This window comes from Columba livia, chromosome 5, assembly GCF_036013475.1.
Source record: "Columba livia isolate bColLiv1 breed racing homer chromosome 5, bColLiv1.pat.W.v2, whole genome shotgun sequence".
In the NCBI taxonomy this organism is placed as follows: Eukaryota; Metazoa; Chordata; class Aves; order Columbiformes; family Columbidae; genus Columba; species Columba livia.
In genome coordinates, this window is record NC_088606.1 from 44178998 (window position 1) to 44204866 (window position 25869).

A 25869-nucleotide genomic window follows, 5' to 3' on the forward strand; every position below is an offset into this window, starting at 1 on the left:
CAGGGATGCTGGATGTGTGGTTGTGAGACATTATCACAGGGATAAGGTGGGAAGCCATATTTCAAGTAAGACTGAAAAAGTATCAGAAAAACTGAGCTGCAAGACATAATCTCCCTCTGGCTTTTCTCAGGGAAATGTCCCAGAAGGCACCTGTTAGGGGTGTTTCATTTTCGCTCCCCGACGAAGGGACATTGTATGTTGATGCAATAGGTTTCATCTGAGGAAGCTAGATGGAAGTTCTTCCATTCCCAGCCAACACATAAAATATAATGCAGGTTAGTTCTCTAAACCTCCGGGGTCCCAGGCAGCCCCTGACTGCTCCCATCAGGAGCTGAATGCAGAGGATGCCCCTGGACAGGCTAGGACTTTGGAAATAATGTATCCCCCAACCCACGCTGACAATCTCATTGGCCTTGGGTACACTTAGGGACTGCTCCCCAGTGCCCTTGTGCACCTCACCTCCCATTGCAGCTCAGGGGGGATGGAGTTTGGAAGATGCAGTCTCTGCCCTACCTTGAGTTTGTTTTTGAAGTCAATCAGTTTTCCCACATGATTGGGGTGAAGGCAGTGGCATTTTATCATGTGGTGATTTCAGAAACAGATGTATATGCTTTTAGCATCAGGCAGATAACCAAAATAAATCAAGCCCTGACAAGCTTGTGATTATATTTTCATCTAGCCGCACTTAATAGCCACCACCAGATGCTTCTTCATATCTAACAACTCTCTGCCTGATGGTCTCTCTCCTACATGTGCTCTTGCATCCACTCCAGCACCTTCGGTGTCTGCACGTCTCCCTGGGGAAAAGCAAGAGTGTGTATGGGTGACCCACGGGGGCTGAGGCAAGCATCCCTCTTCAGGGGTGCCAGTTGTCCTCCCTCTGCAAGTGCCAGCACCTCTGGGCAGGAACAGTAAAGCTTTCTTTTGTAACCGCTGAGCAAGGTAACAGCTTCTTCAGGGCGAGCACCGTTCCAAAGCAACATCTTAGCAAGTGCTGATGGAGCTATAAATACAGCTGGCAGCACTTGTTAGTCTTGTCTGCATGACTGTCTTGGTTTTCAGCTGGGACAGAGTTAATTTTCTTCCTAGTAGCTGGTATAGTGCTGTGTTTTGGATTTTGTATGAGAATAATGTTGATAATACACTGATGTTTTAGTTGTTCCTGAGCAATCAAGGACTTTTCATCTTCTCATACTGTCCTGCCAATGAGCAGGCGCGAAGTGCACAAAAGCTTGGGAGGAGACACAGCCAGGGCAGACGACCCCAACTGACCAAAGGGATATTCCATACTATATGGTGTCATGCTTGGTATGTAAAGCTGGAAGAAGGAAGGAGGACATTCAGAGTTATGAGGTTTGTATTCCCAAGTCACCGTTATATGTGATGGAGCCCAGTTGTCCTGGCAATGGCTGAACACCTGCCTGCCCATGGGAATGGTGAATGAATCTCTTGCTTTGCTTTGCTTGCATGCATGTCTTTTGCTTTACTTATTAACCTGTCTTTTCCTCAACCCATCACTTTTCTCACTTTTACTCTTCTGATTCTCTCCTCCATCCCACTGGACTGGAGAGTGAGAAAGCGACTGTGTGGTGCACAGTTTCTGGCTGGGGTTAAACCATGACAATGACTTTTTTTTTTTTTTTCTGTAGAGATTTAGGCTTAGTAGTAAAAAAATAGAAGAAAATTGAAAAATAAGTCTGTCTTTATTAAAAAAAAAAAAAAGTTATATATGTGAGGAAAAGAGAAGAACAAAAAGAGGTTTATATTTTGTTCTGTTTCAGCCCAAGCAGTTACAATTACTCTGCTAATTTTCCCTCTGGTACCATCCAGATCTAACCTGCTATTCTGTCCTCTGGCCCAGCAGCCTGCTTCTGTTGCTTGCAGGAACAACTGTAGGAAACCAGGCTAAGGGGAACAGGGCATTTGCCCCAGGGGTATTGATAGGCTGGTGTCTTCTTTACTGATCCACAAGGGCTACACAGCAATAACTCAGCAAATCCAGCCAGTGGTGGCAGGGTAGGGCTGGACATCTCAGCACTGAGCTTGGCTTTTGTTTCCCTTTGAATGAAGTGCGATCATCTACAGTGGAAAAAATGGAGGACGTCCAAGAGATCTGGAGGGCAGAGGAGGTGTGAAGGGAGGTGTTGCACCACTTGGTGCTTTGAGGCTCACACCCTGCCCTGGAGGAAGGTGCACAGTTCCTCCACATCCTCCTCAGGCACCCATCACTAGAGGAGGTGTGTGCAGCAGTGCTCGTGCTGCAGGACTGCTCCTGCTCCCATGCAGGGCTGCAGTAGAACACTGCCAGAGGCTCTGCTCCCTCAGGGGAGCCAGGCTTGCTCTCCACACAGAGACACTGACCAAGTGTGGTGCAAAGGTCTCAGAAGGCAACTGGGACAAGAAACAAAGCTGGGCCACGGCTTGTTCTAAGAGCAGAAGTAAGTTACAGGTGAGGTGGGTGAAGCGTGAAGACTCTTCCTGCAGCTTGACCTTCTTTTGGTGTCTTCAGGGACAGCTGATGCTCTTTTTGCCTGTTATTAAACTATGTTGCTATGGGAAACTCTGTGGCCTCTCCTTAGATGCAAAGCTGCTGAGGCAGAGCTGGGAGCTAATGCCATATGGGAGGAAATCTCATTCGGCTCCAGGGGCTTCCTCCTCCCTGCCCCCTGGCAGGCCTCAGTTCCCCAGGGGCTGCTGATGTTCCCCAGAGGCAGACCCCCCTCTCCCTGGCTCCCCCCTCCCTGTAGCTTGCACAGAGTCCTGAAAACCCCTGTCTGCTGAAAAATGACATTTAAGGTGTAGCAAACTCAGCTCTTCTGCCCCTGACACATCTGCTTTCCTACATGGTTATACTGCACACGGACCACTGCACATATACGTGTGCCACGGCTCCTACGGTCCAGTGTGCATCCACACACACCTGCACACATACACACACAAAATGGCTCATAAATTTCTCTTAAAAATCCTGTGAAAGAAATTTCCTTTCATCTGAAAATTTTCCAGATTTAGCTTATAGAGGTTTCAGTCAGCCCCATGCATTAGTGGTGGTGGGGAAAACTCCAAACTGCTGCTTTCCACCCAAAAGCTACTGAGTGAAACATGGACGCTTCAGAAAAAAATCCCTAAAATACCTCACCAAAACCCCAAAAGCCCAAGCAATTCTATCTTTGAGCATAATGTGATGAACATTTTTAGAAGCTCTTGGAGATCCACTATGTCTAGCATGAGTTATTCCTTACCTGGAAGTTGATACAGGATGCATGAGATTTAATATTCACCTTCTGCTAGTCATTATTCTCCAGTTTAAACATTTCAAGCATAAATAAGTGAGACCAAAAAAACATTTACTGACCAGTTACACATCTGCAGTCACGAACAGTGATGTGTGGAAGAAAAACAATCTGAACTGAAATGACAGGCTGGAAATTGTTCAGCCAAACACTTATGCTGGATACTGTTATTCTCAGAAATGAGAACAGGTCTGAACTGAAACTGCTTTATCCAATGCTCACATGCTTAACCATCTGCCTTTGGGTTAAAGTATAGAAGCACAGATGTGCATCAGATACTAGGGGCTTGTCTGCTCTGATGGATGATACCTCTTGTATTTATGTGTTTGCAGTTTATTACAGCCTGCGTGCTCTGGCTGGGCAAGTGCCTGCTCCCTCATGCTGGTGATTCCATTCTGTGTTCAATGGAGATCTCTGGGTGAGGGGAGAAATGAACTGAGAGAAGGTACAGACGTGCAGGGGTGTGGAGGAGGTGAGTGGAAAGGGAAGGAAAGGAGCTGCTGCATGGGCAGAGGTGGGGAGGCTGCCAAGATGAGCAGGGAGAAGATGTAGCACTCAGGTCTGGAAGAGGCCGACTTTCCATGAAGACTGTAAGGAGATGGTGTGGAGTTTGCTGCTACTTGTCACTACTTTGACCTTTAGTAAGCTTCCTTCTCTATTTGCATTTCTGTTTCCAGTCTGTGTCAGCTCTGGTTATTTTTATCTCCAGCACTGCAGAGTTGTTCCCTGCCATGTGGAAAGCCTGTCACCGCCACACACAGTGCTTCTGGTCCTGCCCAGGTGGGTAGTGTGGAGGCTGCCAGCCCTCCAAGACATGATTCTTCTGCAGGAATTTTGCTGCAATTCCTTCTAGACCTGCTCCTGCCACATGATTTGCCTTAACTACCTCCAAAAGATACAGATGTTTGGAGCTATGATCTAGCCCCGGAAGGTTATTCCTCTGCTTTGCTTTCAGAGAATAGAGTCCCTACACATTACCTTGTCTGCACCTCTTTACATTGCATTGCCTGCAGTTATGTCTTCATCTGCAGCTCTTGCTGGGTGATGAATATAACCCCTTAACCTAATCAGGGAATCTGTGCACAATTAAAACATGGAAACAAGCACCTGATAAAGGGATGGGTAGCTACTTTTTTTCTTAAGAACATGGTGACACATTGAGCCACAGGCAGTAAACAGTTGGTGGGGTTTGGGGTCAATGAACATCTCAGGACATGGCAGGGAGAGGAAAGAAGTTTAAGCTGCCAGCAGCACAGTGAGGAGAGGACCCCTTTCTTATCTCCTCTCACCCGAGCTGCCAGAACACCCAAAAAGAAAAGCAAAGGACTCTGGATCGAAACCTCATGTTTATTTCCTCAGTGTGGGAACTCCTAAGAAAATAGCTTTATCCCAGCAGCTGTGAGGGAGGATCCTCAGGGCAGTATTTATGCAGCAGTAATATCTAGACCTTCACAGGAGGGGAAATATAATGCACTCAAATAAAAGTCTATGCCTTCAATTGTTCACTTCTGAACACAAAATAAAGGAGCAGATATGATGCTGGGCTGAAATGCTGGATGATGTTTCAAGAGCCATTTGTAGAAGAGAGATGAGGATTATTGACATTGATGCCTGCAGTCTCACAAGTGTCACAAGGCCAGAAGCCAGCAGCTGGGTTGTCTGCCTCAAAAATAAATCAAGTTACACTCAGGTAGAGAGACCAGAAGACTTCTTTAGACTTCCTGCTTTTGTAGGTGACACTAAGCAGTGCAAGAACACAACTTTCTTGTGTTCCAGGAAATGTCTGTGGATGTCAAGGACCTAAATTAAAAATGCCAGTATGTTCCCGCTCCGAAGCTCTACACCAGCCCAGCCATCACACCTGAGCACCTGGCAGGTCTGACTACAGCTCTGTCAAGGTATGTGGTTTTGCTCCTCTTTCCTGAAAGCACCCAGAGTGTTTTCTTTCTATGAGACCTTTTTAGTTTTATTTTCTGATATGTATTTGGAGTAGTCCTTGAAGTCTTGGCTCAGAAACAGCTGTTTCCTCTCTTTGGCAAGCAGGTGGTACAGCGGGGATCTTTCTTCAGGAGGGCTGGGCTCACAGAGGTGTCTTCCCAGTGTCTGCTCCCAGTCCCACCTGCAGTGGGAGGCTCTTTTGCTGTTGGTGTTTTCCTGTAGCACAGAACAGGGTTGTTTTCCCCACCACCCTTGCCTCCTTGGCTTGGCTATAGGACACACCAGCCTGCTGCAGATGTGAAGGAAAGCAGAAGAGGGAAGGTTATGGACTCCTGATCCTCTGGGTTATCAAGAAACTGAAAACATGATGGAGATGGAATAGGCTGGGAAAACATTATAGTGTCACTGATTGGCACAGATACATCTTCGAAACCTTAAACAACCAAATGGGCTTACAGGTGAACAGTCCTGATGGGAAAGGATCTTCTACAGCATCTTCCAAATTAATAAATCACCACAGTGAAAGATTTTCTTTGACTGGCAGACTCTCTGTAGCTTTGTTTGTTGTTCTAAATTCAGCCTCTTCCATCCTTAGCTTCTTTACCACTTTTTTTTTTTTTTTTTTTTTTTTTTACTTATTCAGATCTTCAGGAAATGAAGCTAATATTTAATTCCATCTGCCAGCTTGTTTTTCTACCAAGCAGTGTCTGAGAAGAATAAATGTAACTGTATCCTGACCTGCCTGGCAAAAGATCTGACCCTCTCCCTCCACAAACAGACAATTTTTGACTTCTTTCTTTGAGGAAGAATATGTGCAAAGCTAGATGAAACCAGGTAAGAGAATGAGTCCATGAGGAAGGAAAACAGCTAATATTCCCATTTCACCAGGGCTTTTTAATAAATAAATAGAGCAATTAATAATTAATAGACATAAACTTGAAGTCCTTACTCTAGGCAAAACTTCTCCTTCAATGAGCATTTTGCTCAAGCACAATGTAGGTCAGAAATTCGGATCTGGCGTTAAGTAGATGTTAATAAGTAATAATAGTGGGCTGATTTTCTGCCCTCACAAAAGAAACATTAGCTGGAAGGGCCATGTGGAAAGTAGAAATCTGTATTGTTCTCTGGGTCTTGTCCAATGCTGGGGGAAGGAGGAGGCTAATGCATGGTCTGTGCCTTTCTTACACACATCTCTGGTTCAATAGGCAGCAATAAAGACATCCAGGGAAGGGCATCACAAGGCCTCCTGAGACCTGCTTTGTATGGGGCAGGGAGATGGTCTGTAGAAGAGCTTTCTGTGTGATAGAAACTGGATTCACTACTAATCCCATCCACGAAAACAATTTACAAACTATCCTGAGGGATTTCTTTGCTTACTGCCTAAAATGATGACTAACAGCTTTGGACTAAAAGCCACACAACAGTTTCGCAGACCTGGAGCATTCGTGTTACTGACACCAAAGCTTCAAAATGTGAATGGTGTGATTCGGTAGGTTTTGAGGGACCCGTGCTCACTGCCACTTTCTCCTTATGTACATTTCTTCCATTTTTACTTTGGAGAGATGACACTGCAATCCTAGGAGAAAAAATATACAAAACTGAGTCAGAAAGAGAATTTGAACCATCAGTACTTGGATTTTTTTTTTCCCATTGTTAATTTTCTCTCATTCTGGATTTTCCTCTGCTTACCACCTAAATTGTCATCCAAGCAACCCATGCTTCTTCTGTTTGGATTTCATTCTCCTGGCTTTTCTAACGTCTACATGATGCTTCTCCCCAAACTCTCCAGCCATGCTCAGCCTTGTCTCCTGTCCTCACCTTGCTGCCCATTCCCTGCCATGGTCCCATTTTGTGCCATTGCAAATTCCCAATCCTCTAGGGCTTCTAACACTTCTGTTTGTCCCACTCATCAACAACCACAACATATCAGGCTGTCTGTCCTCTTTGCTGGTAATGCTGGTCTAAATGCTTTGCTTGTCTGCTTCTTGCAGATATACAAAGGTTTCCAGATCTCTTGAGATATATACACAACTACTTTCCTGACCTAAGCCAGGAGCCTTAATATCCTTCAGATGGTCCCCTGCAAATCACACTTCTTGCTGTTTGAAAAGACAGTAAGTGAACAGAAAGACCAAGCAACATGCTGATGACAAAGATGTCTCTTTAATCAGTGGAGGTGAAAGGGGACTCAACACAACTTCATATAGAATTGGACAACTAAATGGCAACAAAAGAAATTCAGTGTTGTTTTGTTTTGTTTTTCCTTAAAGGCTCGGTGCAGGAAGGCTCTTCAACTCTTTGTACACTGAAAAAGTTTCAACATTAGGTCCGTCAGATAAGGAAAATATCAAGGTGTCATTGCAGACAATTGAAAAACGCCTTTTTGACCTCAATCAGCCAAACTAACTGTGGCAGGCTGTAAGAGGAATGGCATAAAGGAATATACTGAAACATGCTTGTGACCTACATGCTGAAAGGCATATAGTGCTGATGTATATTTGTTTAAAAAATGACCCAGAATTTGCCCCAGGGATGTCTCAGTTTGTGTTCTTTGAAGAAGGCTGTAAAAGTGCTTTCATTTCATAAAGTATGGAGCATAAAGTAGCTCTCTGAACTTCATAAACCCTTTAAAGACGTCAAGTGGGCTGTCATTTTATAGCAGGTGCTTTCCCCACCTCTTGCTTGTCCAGGAGTGATTCTGCAGCATTGTTTTCTCACCAGCCACAGCTGGGCAGAGGTGGTGGCCAGGACAAGTGGGGAGAGGGGAACAAGTCCTCCACTCATGCAGCCCTACGACCTGGCAGGCTTAGATCACTGGTCTACCTCCATCATGGGAATGACAGATAAGTATCCTCAGTCCAAGATATCAGCCGACAAATGACATAACGAAGGGAGAATATGCAACAGTGATATCTTTTTCTCCAGCAGAGTGACTCATTCAGCCATGTCTGCCAGCTGGGGCTCATTAATTGCTTTAGACATTGAGGAGGCAAAGTCATCTGTGATTTGCTGAGAAAATATTAATTGCAAAAAAAGATAATCACAGAAAGGCAATTTACATCATGAAATGACTGTTTTGAGAAAGTGGCAGCTCTAGTGCTGGGGCAAGTGGATAATGCAGAAAGCGACAGGTATTACAGTACATTGATCAATTAAAAACACTCTCCCGGCTGAGCCGTGTTCATGAACTGAGCAGCCTGTGAATCGCTCGCCCCAAGCGCATTTGAGATTTCAGCTCTGTGACATACTTGCTGCTACATAGTCTCTGACTCTGGGCTGCAGCAGGGATGGTTTAGCTTTCAAGCAGAGCCGGGGCTCTCCAGAGCTGCTCCAGGACCCACTGGGGTTAGGTGGGCTCAGCCCCACACTGGCTGATCCCCCTGCCCTCAGCTGCAGGGGCACAGCCATGTCCCCTCCTGTGCACACAGGCTCTTGCCATGGCTGTTTACAGGGCAGTCCCACTTGCCACACTGCTGGGATGGTACTGAGGAATGGCCGGCCAGGATGTGGCAGCTGACCGGGGGACTGTGAGGGACGCCCAACAGAAGCTGGCCTGGCCTCTGCAGGGGGGCTGCACCCTGGCAGCGGGCTCTGCGCCACATGGCCGGCATGAGCCTCTGGGGGCAATGGAGAGAGAGTAACCAACATTTACTGCAGCACAGCCAGGACGTCTGTCTGTTTTGCTATTTGAACCTTATTCATAATCTTCAGAGAGAAAACCAAAGCAGTTATATACACTGAGGCCTTTTAGAGAGGAGAAGGAGAGGGAGAGGGAGAGGGAGAGGGAGAGGGAGAGGGAGAGGGAGAGAGAGGGGGAGAAGGAGAAGGAGAAGGAGAAGGAGAAGGAGAAGGAGAAGGAGAAGGAGAAGGAGAAGGAGAAGGAGAAGGAGAAGGAGAAGGAGAAGGAGAAGGAGAAGGAGAAGGAGAAGGAGAGGGAGAGAAGTCCTCTGCCTGAGTGAAGACAATCCCTGCCATGAAACCAGGCATCTGTGTCCTCTTCGGTCAGAGCTGAGAAGTGCTTTTCTCTTCACAGAACCATGTAGTAGCAGGACACAGCCAGGGTCTTCACCTACAGGCAGTGGCTAGGAGGGATCCATAGGGGTGCAGAAGTCCTCTGCTAACAGCCTGTGTGTAGTTGTGTGGGTGTCTGGAGCCCATCTTCCCTGTATGGAGCCATGACATTTTTCTGCAGAAAGCTGACAGCTGAGGATGAAGCTAGTTAAATCAAAACAAAGTAGTAAGCAGGGAAGATGTTAACACAAAATACCAGTATGAATACCTCTGTCATCTGGTCTTGAAGTATCTCTCAGATTAGTCTAGTTAGTCTCTCTTTCTCATATCTCTCCACTTGAAAGCTGCCACCTCTCCTGCATACCATCAGGGTTTCCTTCCAGCCCAGCAGCCTCCCTCTCTCATCAGCCAGAAGAACTGGCAAGGAGTCACACAAAATGTTCTCTCCTGCAGGGTGAGAAGCAAAGCACCCTACAACTCAAAACTTTCAGGGCCAATGCTTACAAACCCTGACATGAACGTCTGCTGTAGGATGACACAGCTGGGAAATGCACAAAAAGAGTGCTCTGAAGTTATTTTTTGTATTATAGTAACAATTCCAAGTGCAGTGAGACTGGTCATGATAGCAGGAAGCCTAATCCAGAAGGCTTTATACCAGGGACTCAAGAGTGACAAAGGGGCAGGTTTACAGTGAATTGAGGTGACTTCAGGGTCACAGAGTAGGTGAAACCATCCTAATCCAGCAGCAGAATTCAGATTTCCCAAATCTCATTCTGGTACCTCAGCCTTTGTCACACAGAATACACTTGGGTTTTGTTAGTAAAAATTATTCTTGTTGCACATGGAAGACAGAGACTGTGAAACTGAATAGAAGCTGATTCTGATGAGAATGTCCCAGCAGAACAATCAGTGCTATTTATAAAAAATGCACTCGTTGCAGTGTATAATTAGAAGCTTTGCCTTCCACACACAAATTTGAGATAATGACTCTGAAAGAAAGTGAAGTGAATCCAAACGGAAAAATTTCTGCCCTGAAACTCACTTGCTAAAAACTCCTTCAGCTTTTCACCAAAGTCCTATCTAGAGTGTTTTCTCTCCATGCCCCGGCTAAATGACTAGTGGGTTGGGGAGGTGAAAGCATCACAAAGTGTTACTGAAGGTTTTGTAGCCAAGAACATGGTTCAAGTAGGTGGAAGTAAAACCTGTGGGAATTTGGATGCCTGATTTGTGTTTATCACACTCTTTTCAAGGCCTTGGGATGGATGGTAAAAGAGTTTGGGGCTCAAGTGATTTTCTCTACCCTCCTTCCAGTTTTGGGTGATGATATGGAAATAGAGTGTACTATCAGCAAGTTTGCTGATAACACCAAACTGGGAGGAGTGGCTGACATGCCAAAAGGCTGTGCTGCCATCCAGCAAGACCTGGACAGGATGGAGAGTTGTGCGGGGAAAAATTAATGAAATATAACAAGGGAAAGTGTCAAGTCTTGCATCTGGTTCCACTATAAGTTGGGGAATGACATATTAGAGAGCAGTGTAGGGGAAAGGGACCTGGGGGTCCTGGTGGACAGCAGGATGACCATGAGCCAGCACTGTGCCCTTGTGGCAAGAAGGCCAATGGCATCCTGGGGTGTATTAGAAGGGGCGTGGTTAGCACGTCGAGAGAGGTTCTCCTTCCCCTCTACTCTGCCCTGGTGAGACCACACCTGGAATATTGTGTCCAGTTCTGGGCCCCTCAGTTGAAGAAGGACAGGGAACTGCTGGAGAGAGTCCAGCGTAGGGCAACAAAGATGATTAAGGGAGTGGAACATCTCCCTTATGAGGAGAGGCTGAGGGAGCTGGGTCTCTTTAGCTTGGAGAAGAGGAGACTGAGGAGCAACCTCATTAATATTTATAAATATGTAAAGGGTGAGTGTCACGAGGATGGAGCCAGGCTCTTCTCGGTGACAACCAACAGTAGGACAAGAGGTAATGGGTTCAAACTGGAACACAACAGGTTCCACTTAAATTTGAGAAGAACCTTCTTCTCAGTGAGGGTGACAGAGCACTGGAACAGGCTGCCCAGGGGGGTTGTGGAGTCTCCTTCTCTGGAGACATTCAAAACCCACCTGGACACATTCCTGTGTAACCTCATCTAGGTGTTCCTACTCCGGCAGGGGGATTGCACTAGATGATCTTTGGAGGTCCATTCCAATCCCTAACATTCTGTGATTCTGTGATAACCACAGATCACCTTTGGAAGTCCCACCTGTTGATGACAAAGGGTTGAACACAGACCTGCCTGGAACAGAGGAGGCTTCTATAGCTGGAGATCCAGACTTCTGAGTTGGAGCAAAATGTATTTTCACAACTTATTGTGGAAAGGCAAGGCCCAGCTATTCCATTTTCTAAACATAGAAATGCATTTAATTAACAGTTACACTTAAAATACTTTGTTTCCATAATGTAAACACATATCATAGTATAGATAAAAATGTAACGTCATTCTTAATAAACTTTCCTATGTGCTGCTATATGTGCTCAAAATTAAAAAAAATTAATAGCTGAAACTTTTTTAAAAAAACAGCAAAGTACTTTAACAAAATCCAAACAAAATGAAATCAGAAAGTTGCTTATGAAACTCTTTTGGTCAACATTTTTCTTACAACTGACATGAAATATTCCCACAAGATATCTTAGTTTTCATGAAGCACAATTTTCTGATGATGTGCTGTCAACACTGCTTGTCCATCTACAGCTCAGAGGGAAGCCCAGGTAGTGCTGCCAGCCTTGCTGCCAGCGAGGAACCTCCTCAGTGGTTGTCAGACATTTTGGGAGATGTCTGGGCCCTGGACCAAGGGAAAAAGGGGAGACAAAGACGTGGCCCAGCATGACCCTGTGCAGGGAGGTGTCCCACCAGCACCATGTCTGGGACCAATGCCAGGGGCTCTGGGAACAGCCACCCTGATGTGTAGAAGCAGAGTTTAATTAAATCCTGACAGATGGCAGAGCTCTTGGAGTCCAAACACCAACTATTTCTCAGTCTAGGTAGAAAGCAGCCCATCAAAGGTTGTGAGATCTTGTGTGTGGGTATGAGGATTCCTGACTGCATTGATTTGCCATGTGAGCTCTCTCTTGATGAAGTATAAATTCATAATAATTAAATTATTTTCATATATATGTCATTGTTGTAAAGTAATCAAGAACTGTTTTAAAAGCACTGAAGGGTATATTCACAGTTTCCCTACAGGGCACCTCTTGATCAGGATAAGTATCTAGTTTGGAGATTAGACAAATGGCCAGATGTAGAGCTAGGAACAGAAACCAGGAAACTTATTTTTCACTCTCTGTGCCACTGTGTCATTCAGTCTCCTCATATCTAAAATGGAAATAATAAAATCACCACAGAAGCGTTGTGAGTTTTCAGTTGTGAGGTGCTTTGGGAAGTTGCAAGGAAGACATTTCTTTCCCTCATGCTCAGGTTCACATTGTCTCCCCTTCTCCAATGATCACAGTGGATGAGAATGTACCCTCCAGTCTCTTGGCCTAAGGAAATGTGTCATTTTCATTTTCATTATAGGATTTTCTGTTTACTTCATTGCTAGTTGTTGTTCCTCGAAGTTCATTCCTTCTACCTCTGCTTTCTAGGACCACGAGATTGTGGTTAGGATTGAGTGATAAATGCTTTAAAAGTGCTTCCAACCACATCGGCTGAAATTTGTCAGGCTAAATTCTGACCAGAAGAGATACAGGCCAAAATGGCAGGACTGGGAATACGGATCAGCCTGATCCGAGCAGGCGGCACCATCACTGCAGCCTTCTCCTGATTTGGATGTAGGTAAACACCTTGCTCGCAGGACAACAATGATGGTGTAACCTCTGTGTTTGTAGGTGGGCTCCACCTCCAGCCTGGGACCTTTCACCATGCTCATTTGACCAGGAGGAAGAGGCTGTGGGATAGGACTGGGGAGTCACTCATAACCTTCAGCATGACTTGACTTGTTTGGCTTAGCATGGATAATTCCTTAGGCAGCTGGTGATAAATAGGACCTGCTTGCAGCTGGGACCCCTAATGCAGTTCATTTCTCAAAGAAATGCTGTAATGGAGCAGAACGGGCAGTAACGAAACTGTGAAGGACCCCAAAGTAGAGCTTCTTTTTCTCTCGCTTTAATTGCAAGGCTAATGTTCCACATAAATATCTAGCAGCTGGTTGTTTGTGTATGTCATTTTGAAAGCCTGCCTAAAAAACAAGAGGGAGTACAGCTGGGAGTCAAAAAAGCTTTCAGAGGAGTTAAGGCACTTTGCCACCAGCACTTTGGGTGGGGGCATTCTGACAACAACATGATTTTGAAAGATGAAGTGCACAGAGTATAAAGTTTTTCCAGAATTTAAATATTTATTAAACATATTTACCAGAGGCAGCCACAAGGCATCAGGTTTAAAAGAGTGTTCCTGATCTAAAAGGTAAATACTGATGCTATATAATGCTCTCTGGTTCCACATGAGGAGAAATCAGCCAGGCACTGCTAAATGAAAAAAGCAAAAACCTCTGAAATGAGCTGGGTAGTAACTGCCTAATGCCAAAGGACAGAGCACAGATTTCTTTCCTCCATTCTCTTTATTATTCATAATTAACTTTTAGCTCAAAGCTCTGGGTACAGAGCCACCCTCTGGGAAGCTACTGGAGGATGACATTTTAAAGGAAGAAGGGATGCAAGCTAGCCCCTGAAATGCAAGGTCTCTGCTTCTGTAGGTAGTTCCTCTGATTCCTTATGCAAATGTATGGATAAATATCCCATTATCTGTATTTGACAGACAGCCATATCTGTATGAATAGAAACAAGCAGCTGTGTGCTCATCTCAGACTCCAGCATATAAAGACTGTCTCCTGCCTCAAGGAAGTTGGCATTCAAGAGGAGAGATGTTCCAGACGTTAGCTGGAAAGTCACAAAAGTTCACGCAAGGCACCTCATGGAGAACTGGTTTTCCTGGAAACAGGTGAGTGGAGGATTAGTGAATGGTCTGACCCACATAGGACACTGAGGAGTGAAGGACAATGTGCTGTGGGTGTGACACAGCAAGTTCATGTGCTGGTCTGTTGGGAATTGTTACAAATGCAGACTATGTGGCTATATAATGAAAATAAGAAAGAAATGTAAAAATAATCAAAAGTAAGAATTAATTCAGAGACATAAAAGGGAATCCTTGCCACGGAAGAAAGTCTTACGTTAGTTAAACACAGAGATTAGGTTTTAGGAAGGGCTTAGCCACTGCAGATGAGAACTTCCACAGGGACACAGATCGGAGGAACTCAGCTTCAATGTGAGACCCATGATTATTAAGATTATTGATCTCAATCAATAATGTAAAGTATTGAACTCCAGATAAGCTAATTAAATATGTTCCTGCTATCCTACCTTGGTCTAAATAAGGTGAAGACTATGCCAGCAAGCTGGGTCTTTTGACCTTTTTCTTGTGGAAAATCCTGGCTCATCTCTGTCTCTTATCTCTACTGTTTGTCCATCACCTAAATTCCACTTAGCTTAACTATAGTAAGGATGACGTAAGATGCGTGTTATAGTTATTCATGCTAAGCCACTGGTCATATTCATACAGTCACAAATCAATAGGCCTGGACATTATCCACACAAGTGTGTTAAGAAAGCTGGTTGACATTGTTTTGTGGCTGCTCTCCATAATATTTGAAAAGTCATGGAGATTGAGGGATGTGACAGAAGACTGGAAGAAGGCTGATGTCACCCCCATCTACAAGAAGGTCTTAAAGAAGGATCCAAGAAATTATAGGCCCATCAGTGTTACTTCAGTCCCTGGGAAAGTTACAGAATAAATCCTCCTGGGAACTATCACAAGTTACAAGAAGCAAGCGATTGGGAAAAGCCACCAAGGGCAAATCATGCCTGACAAATGCTGTCGCCTTGTAGACAAAGTAACCTTCTTGGCTGATGTGGGGCAAGTGGTGGATGTTGTCTACCTGGATTTGTCCAAGGCTTTTGATACTGTTTCCCACAGCCTCCTCCAAGAGAAACTGAGTGTTACAGTCTAGACAAGTGGTCTCTGTGGTAGGTGGGCAACAGGCTGACAGGCTGTAGCTGAAGGGTGGTCAGTGGCTCCATTTCAAACTGGCAACCTGACATGAGTGGGGTACCCCAGGGATCGATATTAAGCCCAACACTGTTTAATATTTTCATAAGTGATCTGGATAATGGAATCAAGTGTAGCCTGATGAAATTTGCTGATGACACCAAACTGAGTGGGGAAGTGGACACTTTGGAAGGGAGAACCTTCTGCAGGATGACCTAGATAGGCTGGAAGAGTGGGCTAACAAGAACCTTATGAAATTCAACAAGGACAAGTGTAAGGTCTTTCACCTTGGAAAACATAATCCAGGAGTGCATCACAGGCTGAGATCTACCCGGATGGGGAGCAGCTCTGTGGAAAGGGACCTGGGGGTCCTGGTGGACAACAAGCTCAATATGAGTGAACAGTGTCCTGGTGCAGCAAAGAAGGCCGATGGGATGCTGGGTAGCATCAACAAGGGCATCACCAGTCGACGACAAAGAAGTCATTATGCCACTGCACTCAACACTTGTCCAGCCACACCTGGAATACTGTGTCAGATTTGGTCCCCGCTATATAAAAAAGACGTGGCCAGGCTGGAGATGGTCCAGAGAACGGCCACAAAGATGATCAAAGGACTGGGAAGCCGCTAAATGAGGAAAGGCTGAGAGAACTGGGCTTGTTCAGCCTTGAGTAAAGAAGGCTCAGGGGAGACCTCATCACCATGTTCCAGTATTTAAAGGGCAGCTACAAAGGATATGGAGATTCCCTTTTCGGGAGTCACATGGAAAGGAAGAGGGGTAATGGGTACAAGTTACTCCTGGGGAAATTCTGATTGAGTGCAAGAGGAGAATTTTTTATGATGAGAACAATCAGCCATTGGAATAATCTTCCCAGGGAAGTCGTGGATTATCCAACATTGGACACTTCTAAGATTCAGCTGGACAGGGTGGTGGGCCATCTTGTCTAGACTGTGCTTTTGCCAAGAAAGGTTGGACTGGATGATCTTTGAGGTCACTTCCAACCTGATATTCTAGGATTCTATGATAATATTCCATTTCTAGTGATTATAAATATTTTCCCCTATAATACAAAGCTACATTCAATTTTTTTTTTTTTTTTTTAGTCCTACTAAAGGAATTAAAATGAAACAATGGGACAACACGTGAGACACAGGACATGATCAGTCACCAACACCAGTGCCAGGGCAAAGAAAAATCTGGGAGATGGTAACTTGAATAGGTGAGAGTGGGTGGGGGGAGTTTCACATCACGTCTTTCCAAGCAAGGGCTTTGCTCCCCAGGTGCAAGTCCCTGTCATGACTGCTCCTCAGTGCCATGGGGCTTCATTTAATGCTCTGTGGAGAGGCAGGTTCGGGGCTTGCTCCAACAGCAATGAAGTGCAGGTGCTGCTGCCCTTGTTCAGTGTGGAGGACAAAGCTGGGGGCACAAGAAGAGGTCACACTTTCAGAGGGACCCACAATGTGGGGGCTCCTAGCAAATGTAGCTTCACTGGACTTCACTTTCAGGATGACTGTATTCAGCCCTTTCTGCCAAATACATCTCTTTTAAGTTATCTCCAAAGTGGATAAATTCATAGGCATTTTCCTAATCCTCTGGAGTGTTAAACTCAGAAAGTTGAACAGACTTAGAGCATCCCAAGCTGACTTCTGAGATCCAGTTATTGGCAGGATTTAGTTTCCTTTTGGATTTGTGAAACACGAAAAAATTAGATGGTGTGTCCCCCCCCCCGCCATTTTGAAATGTTTGCCAAATGTGTCCTGCAAACACATCAACCTGGACACTCTCAACACTGACAGTCTCTAACTGTGCTGATTAATGACTTTCAAATACTTGCACTGTGGGAATGTGGGAGTGCTATTATTTTTCTTCCCAGGCAAGCATGATACTCACATCACTCACTCCTCCTTCCAGGGTTTTTGGGATAGCTGTGAGAATGTGCCCTGCACAAATAGATACATGACATTTTCTCTAGACAAGCTTTTCTTTGTATTCTTTCTTCAAATATTTGTGGGAAATAGATAAACACATCAGGAATGCCATGGTAGGGAATTAACTCTTTTCAGAGGAAAATACCATCACAGAGATACTGCAGCTCTTCCCCTGAGCCTCTGCTCCAGCCTGCCCTGCTCACCTTAGCCTTTGGGCACACACCAGGATAGAAAGCTGGGCTGCTAGCCATGAGCAATAAACTCTTTCGTATCTAGGTTGCCACCTCCAGTCTCAAGACATGACAAAGTGGTTCTGATCAGATAATGATTTTCTGTCATCACCCAGCAAAGGATGAGTGTGTGAATCACTAAAATCAAGACAGCATGGATGCTATGGGTAGGACAAGAAATTTGGTTTCTCCAGGGTCCCTCTATAATGAGTTTAGAAAAGCTCCTTGAAGAGGGCCATCAGGTGCCTTCAGCTTCATGGCTAGCATCTTACTGGACATTTGCTGGCAAGAGCAGAAATCTTTTATATCCATGGATCTCTTCTAGGCATGACCATTATAGAGATGATCTTCAGTACTTCCTACAACAGTTCTATCTGCGCTGGGAATAGAAAACTTCCAGTCAAGAGAGCTTCAAGAAGAAAATTTGATCTAACACATGACAATAATCCACTTCCTGTTCTTGAAAACTCAGTGATAGGGGCTACATTAGTGTCCCTCTTTGAACCTTCTCATGCTATCTTTGGTAAGGTTTTCTCAATTTCATGGCTAACACATTCCTTCATGGCCTTTTATTTTCACTCCTGCTGGGCAGATCTTTGAAGGATTCTCAAGAGCCATTCAGTACTTATAAAAGAAATAAAACTTCTCTGAGGAAAGTAAGGTACCATCCTTCAGCTGGGCAGGAAGGGATTTGCCCTTTAGTTGCCAAAAGCAGTCTCACAACTAATGTCAGTATGTCAGGCAGTTTCATTTGGGTTAGCCGCATGTGCAGTGGAAGTTTCCAGACATGCGGAGACATCCAAGGTAGATGAATTGAGATGAACAAGCCTTTCTCAAATGGGAATAGGAAGGAACAGCCAGAGAAGGTAATGAATTAAGTTGGCAAGCTGCTCTGCCAGACTTGTCTCAGGTCAAGCTTGTGCAGATCTGAAAAGATCACTGTTCTTTCTCCAGTTCAGGTGTTACAAAGCTCCCAGAGTTTCAAAGTTTCCCTTCTCAGAAGCTGTGATTGCTCAAGCCTATGAAAGTATACGGGTGCTAGTCTTGTCCAGCTCTAGCTCCTTCATATCTGTGATCAAATAGTGAATCTATGCCTGCTAGGTACTATTCATTATTCCAGCTCTTTTCCAGAAATGATGTGGCTGAGCCAGAGTATCCCCAGCAGACCCAGGTTAGCAGCTGATTGCTGGGTTTTAAATGGCCTTGAACAAGGCTCCATCATTCAGGTATTTTTTTCCAATGGAAAATGAGTTGGAGACCACTCACACATCTCTCAGAACAGCTGCTTTTCTTCATTCTTGGATTCTCCTGTGACCATGAGTGCCCTACCAAACATTTTCATTTTGCTTTTTCACTAGACTAAATGCAGACCCATCTGACAGTCATTACTCTGGGCCCTCTCTCCTTTCCGAGTCCTTTCCTATGAAAGGAGAATTGAATGTGGAAGTGTCCATAAGTTCATCACAAAGAAGTCAGCATGACACTGTCCTGTCCCATTTCCAGTTAGAGGGAAGGACATGAGGGTTACTTGAGCAGAGATCTTCTGTACATGGTGAGAAGTCCAAGGAAGCATGGCTTTATTTGTCCAACATTTAAAGGTATAAAGCTAAAAACCTGACAATTAGAATGCATTCTGCCTGGTAAGCATCACTGGGGTGATTAAAGAACCATTTGTGCCAAGCAGTCCCAAACTGACTGCATTAAACAACACAGAAACTTCTCTGTGAAACCATTAGCCTGTGGGTGAAAACTATTGAAGTCTGATTTATTTATTTTCTGTCATAGGTGGCCTTCCAAATCTCACTGCCATTTAGTTTACCAGCAGTAGCACCTGTGCACTAGAAAATAAACTGAGGTACCTGTTTATACAGAAAAAGTTCAGAGTGGAAAACAGTAACCCACCGAACTGCATCATGGTTTTCTCCAACTTCAGGAACAGCTAGAAAGGTTTCACAGCCAAGAATTAATCTGACACATTTTTCTGATGCATCCAAGGTCTGACTTGAATTCAGGTTTTGCATTCATGGCTCGTCAAAAACGTGGTTGTACTAAACAATCTGCCTGTTTCAGTAACCTGTGTAGATAGGATGTGAGAAGCTCACAGGTAAATGTTACAGAAAGCCCAAAGTGATGTTTGTACAGCTATTCTTAGCAGAGATTTTATTGACCCAACATCATCTGTGTTGCTTAAAATGCCAGTTCTGGTAAAAAGTGCTGGACTGACAACTGTGGGGACTTGAGGTTTGTTTATTCACTGAACCAAGAGAAAAATCATCAGCAGAGAATGTTTCCTTCCCAGCAGTCCCTGCCAACTTTATTTTTATTACCTAACACTCATACTGAAGCACTGTTTAGGGGCTCCAAACAGTTTACACTCCCTCTGCTGAGTACTGTAAAAATAGCAAACCTCTTCCATTCTAACAAACAGGACCAGGAGTAAAGCACCCCTCACTCCTCTGGGACTCCCAATGTAGCTGCAGCTACATACTGTGGATTTTTTTCTGTCCAGACCAAGACCTGCAAATTCATTTCATGCAGGGAACAGTATGAACATCTGGCACCAGCTAATCACTCACCGCCTACTTAGGCTGCTGTCAAAATCCTGTTTTAGTAGGAACCTGACCTAAAGCTGTAGCAGGTTTCTACATGGTACATATGTGTAAATCAAGACAAAATGAACGGCAGCAGAAGGAAAACTAAGAGAAGGGGATAGCTGCTAGAGACAGTGCATTACTGAGACACCTGTTTGCCATAGGGGCAGCAGAATAAGACAAACTTGTGAAAATAACGTTTGATGGCCAGGGCTGAAGCTGAAGAAACTGACAAGATCTTGTTTCTGGGGGAACTCCAGTGAAAGGAGATGGCATCCCCATTTGGAGTCCATCCAGTTCAGCACTCAGTGACAAGTGCAGCCCTTCAGCATAGATCACTCTAATTGCCTGCTATTTACTGTGTAATTGCCCTATAAACAGACACATACATACAGCATAAGAAGAGAATTGGGATCTATAATTATATGCAATTAGCAACATTCATTGCTCTCTGCTCTACTTATCCCTAATGAATGGCCTGTGCAAACAGCAGGCTTCCTACTGGGACAAATTTATATGTGACATGGGCAAAGGTAGCACCAGAGATTAGCACTACTTGTCATGGAGTGAGGAAATGGAGTATTGCAGTCTAGCATGAGTGATAACCAGGTCCACAAGCCCTGGGGTGGGTCAGATGGACAGACCATGGCAAAAGGATTCAAAGGGCTCAGGCTCTACTTTTGGACCTGGCAGTGTGGTTTCAGGAAAATATTTTTGGTAGCTTTATGCATCAGCTTCACCATCTACAAGACAAGGCTGGCATCCTTGTCTTGTTTGAAATTGAGGTGGAACATACAGAAGAACAATTTTATGAAGGATATACCATTATTTCAAGAATCCACAAGTGGCCCTCATATGTAAGAGTCTAGTAAATACTCTGAAATCTTAGTGGATGCAAAAGAATTAGAGAGATATGACTTAAAGGTATTAGCACTGTACCTGATGAGAGCAGCACTGGCTGAAGAGGCAAAAATGTGTGACTGAGGAGCTTCTCCAAAGCTGGAAATTTTAGGGTTAGGCAAAGCCAGATGTATCCAAGGTGTTGACAGAAGACCATAGGGGAACAGGGACAGCCTCATCACATCAGGCTTATAAAACAAAGCAATTAAATGTTGGAAAACTGTATTATTGGGTGCAAATCAAGTCCTTCTGTGCCTGACAGATGGAGAAAATGGAGTTTTCTGTCCCTAGTAGCTAGGGTTCTAGGAAACAGAGTTGTACCCAGAGTGAATCAAAATTGTCTGCAAGGCACTCCAGCAGATCTGTCATTTGCTAAATAGTGATGATAGTGGTGAAAAAATACCCATGTGCTAAAGAAATCTGCTGAAAAGGGAAACTGCCCAGCTGGGCTTCCACTCCTGTGAATTCAGGCTGTGGTATTATCTGGGAGGCTGGCTTCCTGCTGGCAAATGTTAGCCAGTACCTTCTGGAAGAGAAAAAAGCAGAACATTTTTTATGGCCCAGCCCTCCTGGGGAGGTGTATCCTCCCAGGAGGAATTCAGCAGCTTAGCTTAGAATTGCTCTTTTTATCTCTTCCATTTTTCTCTTGCATTCCCAGCAATGCAGGTCAATTCTTCTGGCCTCCTTAGGCCCATCCTTGCAGAGCTCAGTCTCTTTTCCTCCCAGAGGACTACATCCCCCTCTGGACTTCACCACATGGGTGAGGGCAGAGCTGCTGTGGCCAGGCTGCCCAGGGTGGCCGTGCTGCTGCTGCCTCAAAGAGACAACACTCAGCCTTGCTGCCAACTGCACCTAGAGGGGTGCTTTGTGCCAGAGGCAGAGAAGCCTTGTATTTGCAATTTGTTTTGAGGAAGAAAATCTCTAGGAATTAAACATGAACTTCTGTTCCCTTTTATTTGCTGACAATCTCATCTTGGCGGGGTCAGCATCCCTTCCCACACACAGCCTGTGTCAGCTCAGGCTTCTCCTCTTTGTACTCAGCTGGTTAGTGCCCTTCCTACTGGCTGCCCCGATGTGAGGGGGCTTGTTTAATGAAATCTCCCTTCAAATGGCAGATTTCCCTGACACAGGCTCTCTCTTACTTGGCCCCAGGAGATTTAAGAATAAGCAGAGGAATTTCTCCACCTACGCAGAGCAGAGTGTAAATCATGGGTGGGTGGGCAGCAGGCTCTAGGGGCTTTGGAAGACAGTAAAGCATCTCCCAGGAGAAAAGCAGCTTTGACCTACCCTGAGGACCATCGTTCTGTTCCCTTTCAGAAAATGCTAACAGAGGCTGCTTCTGGTTCATCCCCTTTCCAGCAAGTGCTTGCCTTTTTGGACCTTTATTTCCATGAGATTGCCTGAATTTTTCTGTGCTGTACAGAGAAAGTTTCATTCAGGCATCAGCCTCACATTCCCGTCACACAGCTCTTCTCCACATTTTGGCTTTTCTTAACTCAGAAGAGCCCCACACCCTCTGCTGCTGCCCTGGACCACTCCATGGACTGCCCAGCCCCATGGAGCACAGTGTCACAGCAGGGCAGGCTCCTGCCTAAGTACCATCCTGGCAGCCCAGCAGGGACAGCCATTGGCTCTCTCTGTGCTGAGGAGCTTGGCACAAAGGGACACTGGCCAGGCATAAGCCTATTGACCTGGAGGAGCATGATGTTGGCCTTGCTTTAGCTGGAGAGTTCAGCACTGGGTAATCACAGCAACTTAGGCACAGCCTCTATGCCCAGCAAATGCTATATTTAATGTGAATAAAATAATTACAGGAATTGTACTCACTGTAGTTAGAAAGGAAAAAGACTGCGGCTTTGGTGTATGTTACCACTAAGGAGCAGTGTTTTGTTTAAATTCTTTTTCTTGCTCTAGAGCAGGGGTGTCAAACTCATTTTCACCAGTGGCCACATCAGCCTGCTGTTTGCCTTCAAAGGATCGAATGTAAGTTTAGGACTGTATAAATTCCTACATTTATATAGTCCTAAAATTACATTCAGCTCTTTGAAGGCAACCGCCAGGCTGATGTGGCCACTGGTGAAAATGAGTTTGACACCCCTCCTAGACTGTGTAGACTTTTTGGAACTAGTCATGGCAGGAGAGGAGAGGAGAGGAGAGGAGAGGAGAGGAGAGGAGAGGAGAGGAGAGGAGAGGAGAGGAGAGGAGAGGAGAGGAGAGGAGAGGAGAGGAGAGGAGAGGAGAGGAGAGGAGAGGAGAGGAGAGGAGAGGAGAGGAGAAGATAATTTGAATCAAATTCTACATTGGGCCCTAGCAGCACTCTGGGGCCAGACCCTCCTCCCCACCCCACTGCCAGCTGGGTCTCTGCTTGGGTCTAGAGGGAACAAGAAGCAGGGGTGCATCTCATGACTGCCTAAGAGTCCTCTTCACCAGCAGGATCCTTTTGCCAGCATGAGGAAGAGAAGCAGTCCATTTTTATGTTTGGCTTTGTAGCAGCAGAAGGACCCAGAGACAGAGAGACCTATTATGACATTTTTAAGCCCTCCATCAATGACCAGCAGCCTCAGCAAGTGAAACTCCTATTTAAATTGCCAGCAGACACTGAACTGGCTCATGATGATCAGTTTGTTGCAGCTTGTGTATATGAGGGATGGATTCACCTGAACACATCTGTGGGTTGCAGATGGAGTGAACATTTTGCCAAACTTCAGGAGACCTTGGGAGGTTGGCTGTATGCACGGAAGGAGCAACAAATTCAGGAGCTTTTGCAAAATAGCATCCACAATAACAAGCTCTTTTCCATGTTGTTTCTAGGGCTGTGCAACTCTCAGCATATGAAGAACAAGGCTACCCTGTAAATGCTAATAACATCCAGCAGGAAGGCTAATTCAATAGAGCATGGAATAAGTGCATGTAAGGGGGAGAGGAGGGGCGTGAAGAGATTCTGCACAATTTTTGAACCTGGGCAGATCAGATGTGCTGAAGCAGCTCATTGCATCCAGGAGGATGCAGCAGCTGAGCGGATGATTAATGAGGCCCCAGCTTGTCTGTGCTGAACACTCTGAGAAGGAGTGGGCAGGGATATGTCTGTGGAAGCTGGGGTGGAGGTGCAGGGAGTCAGCCTTAAAATTTTGCACCATTTGGCAGCTTGCTGTTTGCTCAGCCTTGGCAATTCCTCCTTGTTCAGGTTACTATGAGTATGGACAAGAGGATTGCAACCACTGATTTTGGAAGTCTCTTAGATCAAGAATTTTTATCACTAAAATTATTTCTGGATTTTAAAAAGAGAATACATTTCACAGTAGCTCATAATGGAACTGTCAACAAACAGATTATTTCTTACGCTCATTGAAAAACAGTGGTGACAAAAACCAGTGAGCTGGCTAAGTTGAAAGGAAGATGAAAGATTTTAACATAATATAGCATTGACCTTGAGGACAGAAGAGGAAGAAATGTGCCCTGGCAAATTCATAGGGCATAAGGAACAAGGAGGGAGAGCATGCTGACCAAAGCAGCTCAATGGTGATGTGAGAACCATAGCAACAGAGGCAGATTTAGGCAATAAAGCAAGGCCTGCCCAGGGTGAGGTCTCTCAGGGCAGGGAGATGACCAAACAGGACTGCACCAAGCTCAGGCAAAGAAAATCTGCCTGAAATCAGCTGACACTTGCTTCAGAAAATGGTCTGGTGGAGGTCAAAGCAACCTCTTAACTCAGTGCACAGAAACCCTGACATGACTGGTTTTCTCAGAGCCAGAGCTGTTCTTAGGCCCAGCAAAAGTTATAGCAGCATTAATAATGACAATGCTTGGCTCTAGCCCTAATGTCCACTTAAATGCATCCTGTTCTGCAAGATGCTGGGTCCTGCTTACCTGTGCCATTTTATTGTCCAGTTTCTTATGCAAGTAATCTGATTAGACTGTGGCAGATAAGAAACACACAGTATTTCTCTGCTACAATGATAATTAGTTTTCTCATATGATTTTGAAATAATTCATACACTCTTTTCTCCTCTATATTTATAGATGCCAGGCTTTTAAACCCAGAAGGCACAGGGTAATTCTTAATTCAACTTGACCACCTGTTGAAGCAGGCTGTCCAGACTGTCTTACCAACAATCTTAGTTTCAGACCAGCAGCATCTGTTTGAGATCTGCTGCCTCTAACTGTTTTCTTTTTTCTACTAGTCAGAGTCTATTGCAAGAACTGATACAACGCACAGGTACAGATTAGAGCATACTCAAGCCACCAACAGACTGTGGGCCTTTGCAGGTTTAACACTATTGAAGGGCTTCCCTGCCTGGTGACTCTCCTGGTTCCCATCAGTTCTGCTTTCCACCATCATCTCAACCAAGGACTTGCCATAAATAAACTCAGGACTTCAGTAACAAACTGCTCAGCAAACAATATGCTTAATGTGAGGTGTTTTACTGTTAAGAAGGCTTCAACACATTGGTAATGATGCTATCCTTGTGATCTTTGTCAGGGACTACCTTTGGGTGAAGGCTGGAGGTGTTGTAGGTGATGGCACAGGTGCCTTCTACTTTCTGCCATGAAGGTTACTACAGATTTCCATTCCCACCTCCATGTCCAAAGAGGATACGGTATTTTGGTCTTGCAGGAGGACTGTAAGAACTAAATCATTGAAGTTTCTGAAAAGCTGATCCATAGTGATGATGAGCACATACATACATCCAGCAGGAATTTAGAGACATGGGGTAAAACCTTGGTCCTCTCTGAAAACAGGGTCAAAACTGCTCCATGACTTCAGGGCATCCAGGTTTTCTCCTTTGGTGCAAGCAGGATACACAGCCTTTAGTTTCAACCAGAGGTAAGTCTGGCTCTCTTACAAGGACAAATGGGAAGACTGATAGACCCAGTGTAGGTATTGAGGACCAGAACGT

The 25869-nt window shown here is 45.0% G+C and overlaps 1 long non-coding RNA gene across 1 annotated transcript; it reads left to right on the forward strand.

Moving 5' to 3' along the window:
* Nucleotides 1-3628: 3628 nt before the first annotated feature.
* On the forward strand, nt 3629-22796 carry LOC110357270 (uncharacterized). Its single transcript, XR_010473024.1, has 5 exons — nt 3629-3765; nt 4003-4073; nt 5070-5191; nt 5875-6065; nt 14037-22796. It is a non-coding gene; the product is annotated as an uncharacterized LOC110357270 (long non-coding RNA).
* The last annotated feature ends 3073 nt before the right edge of the window (nt 22797-25869 follow it).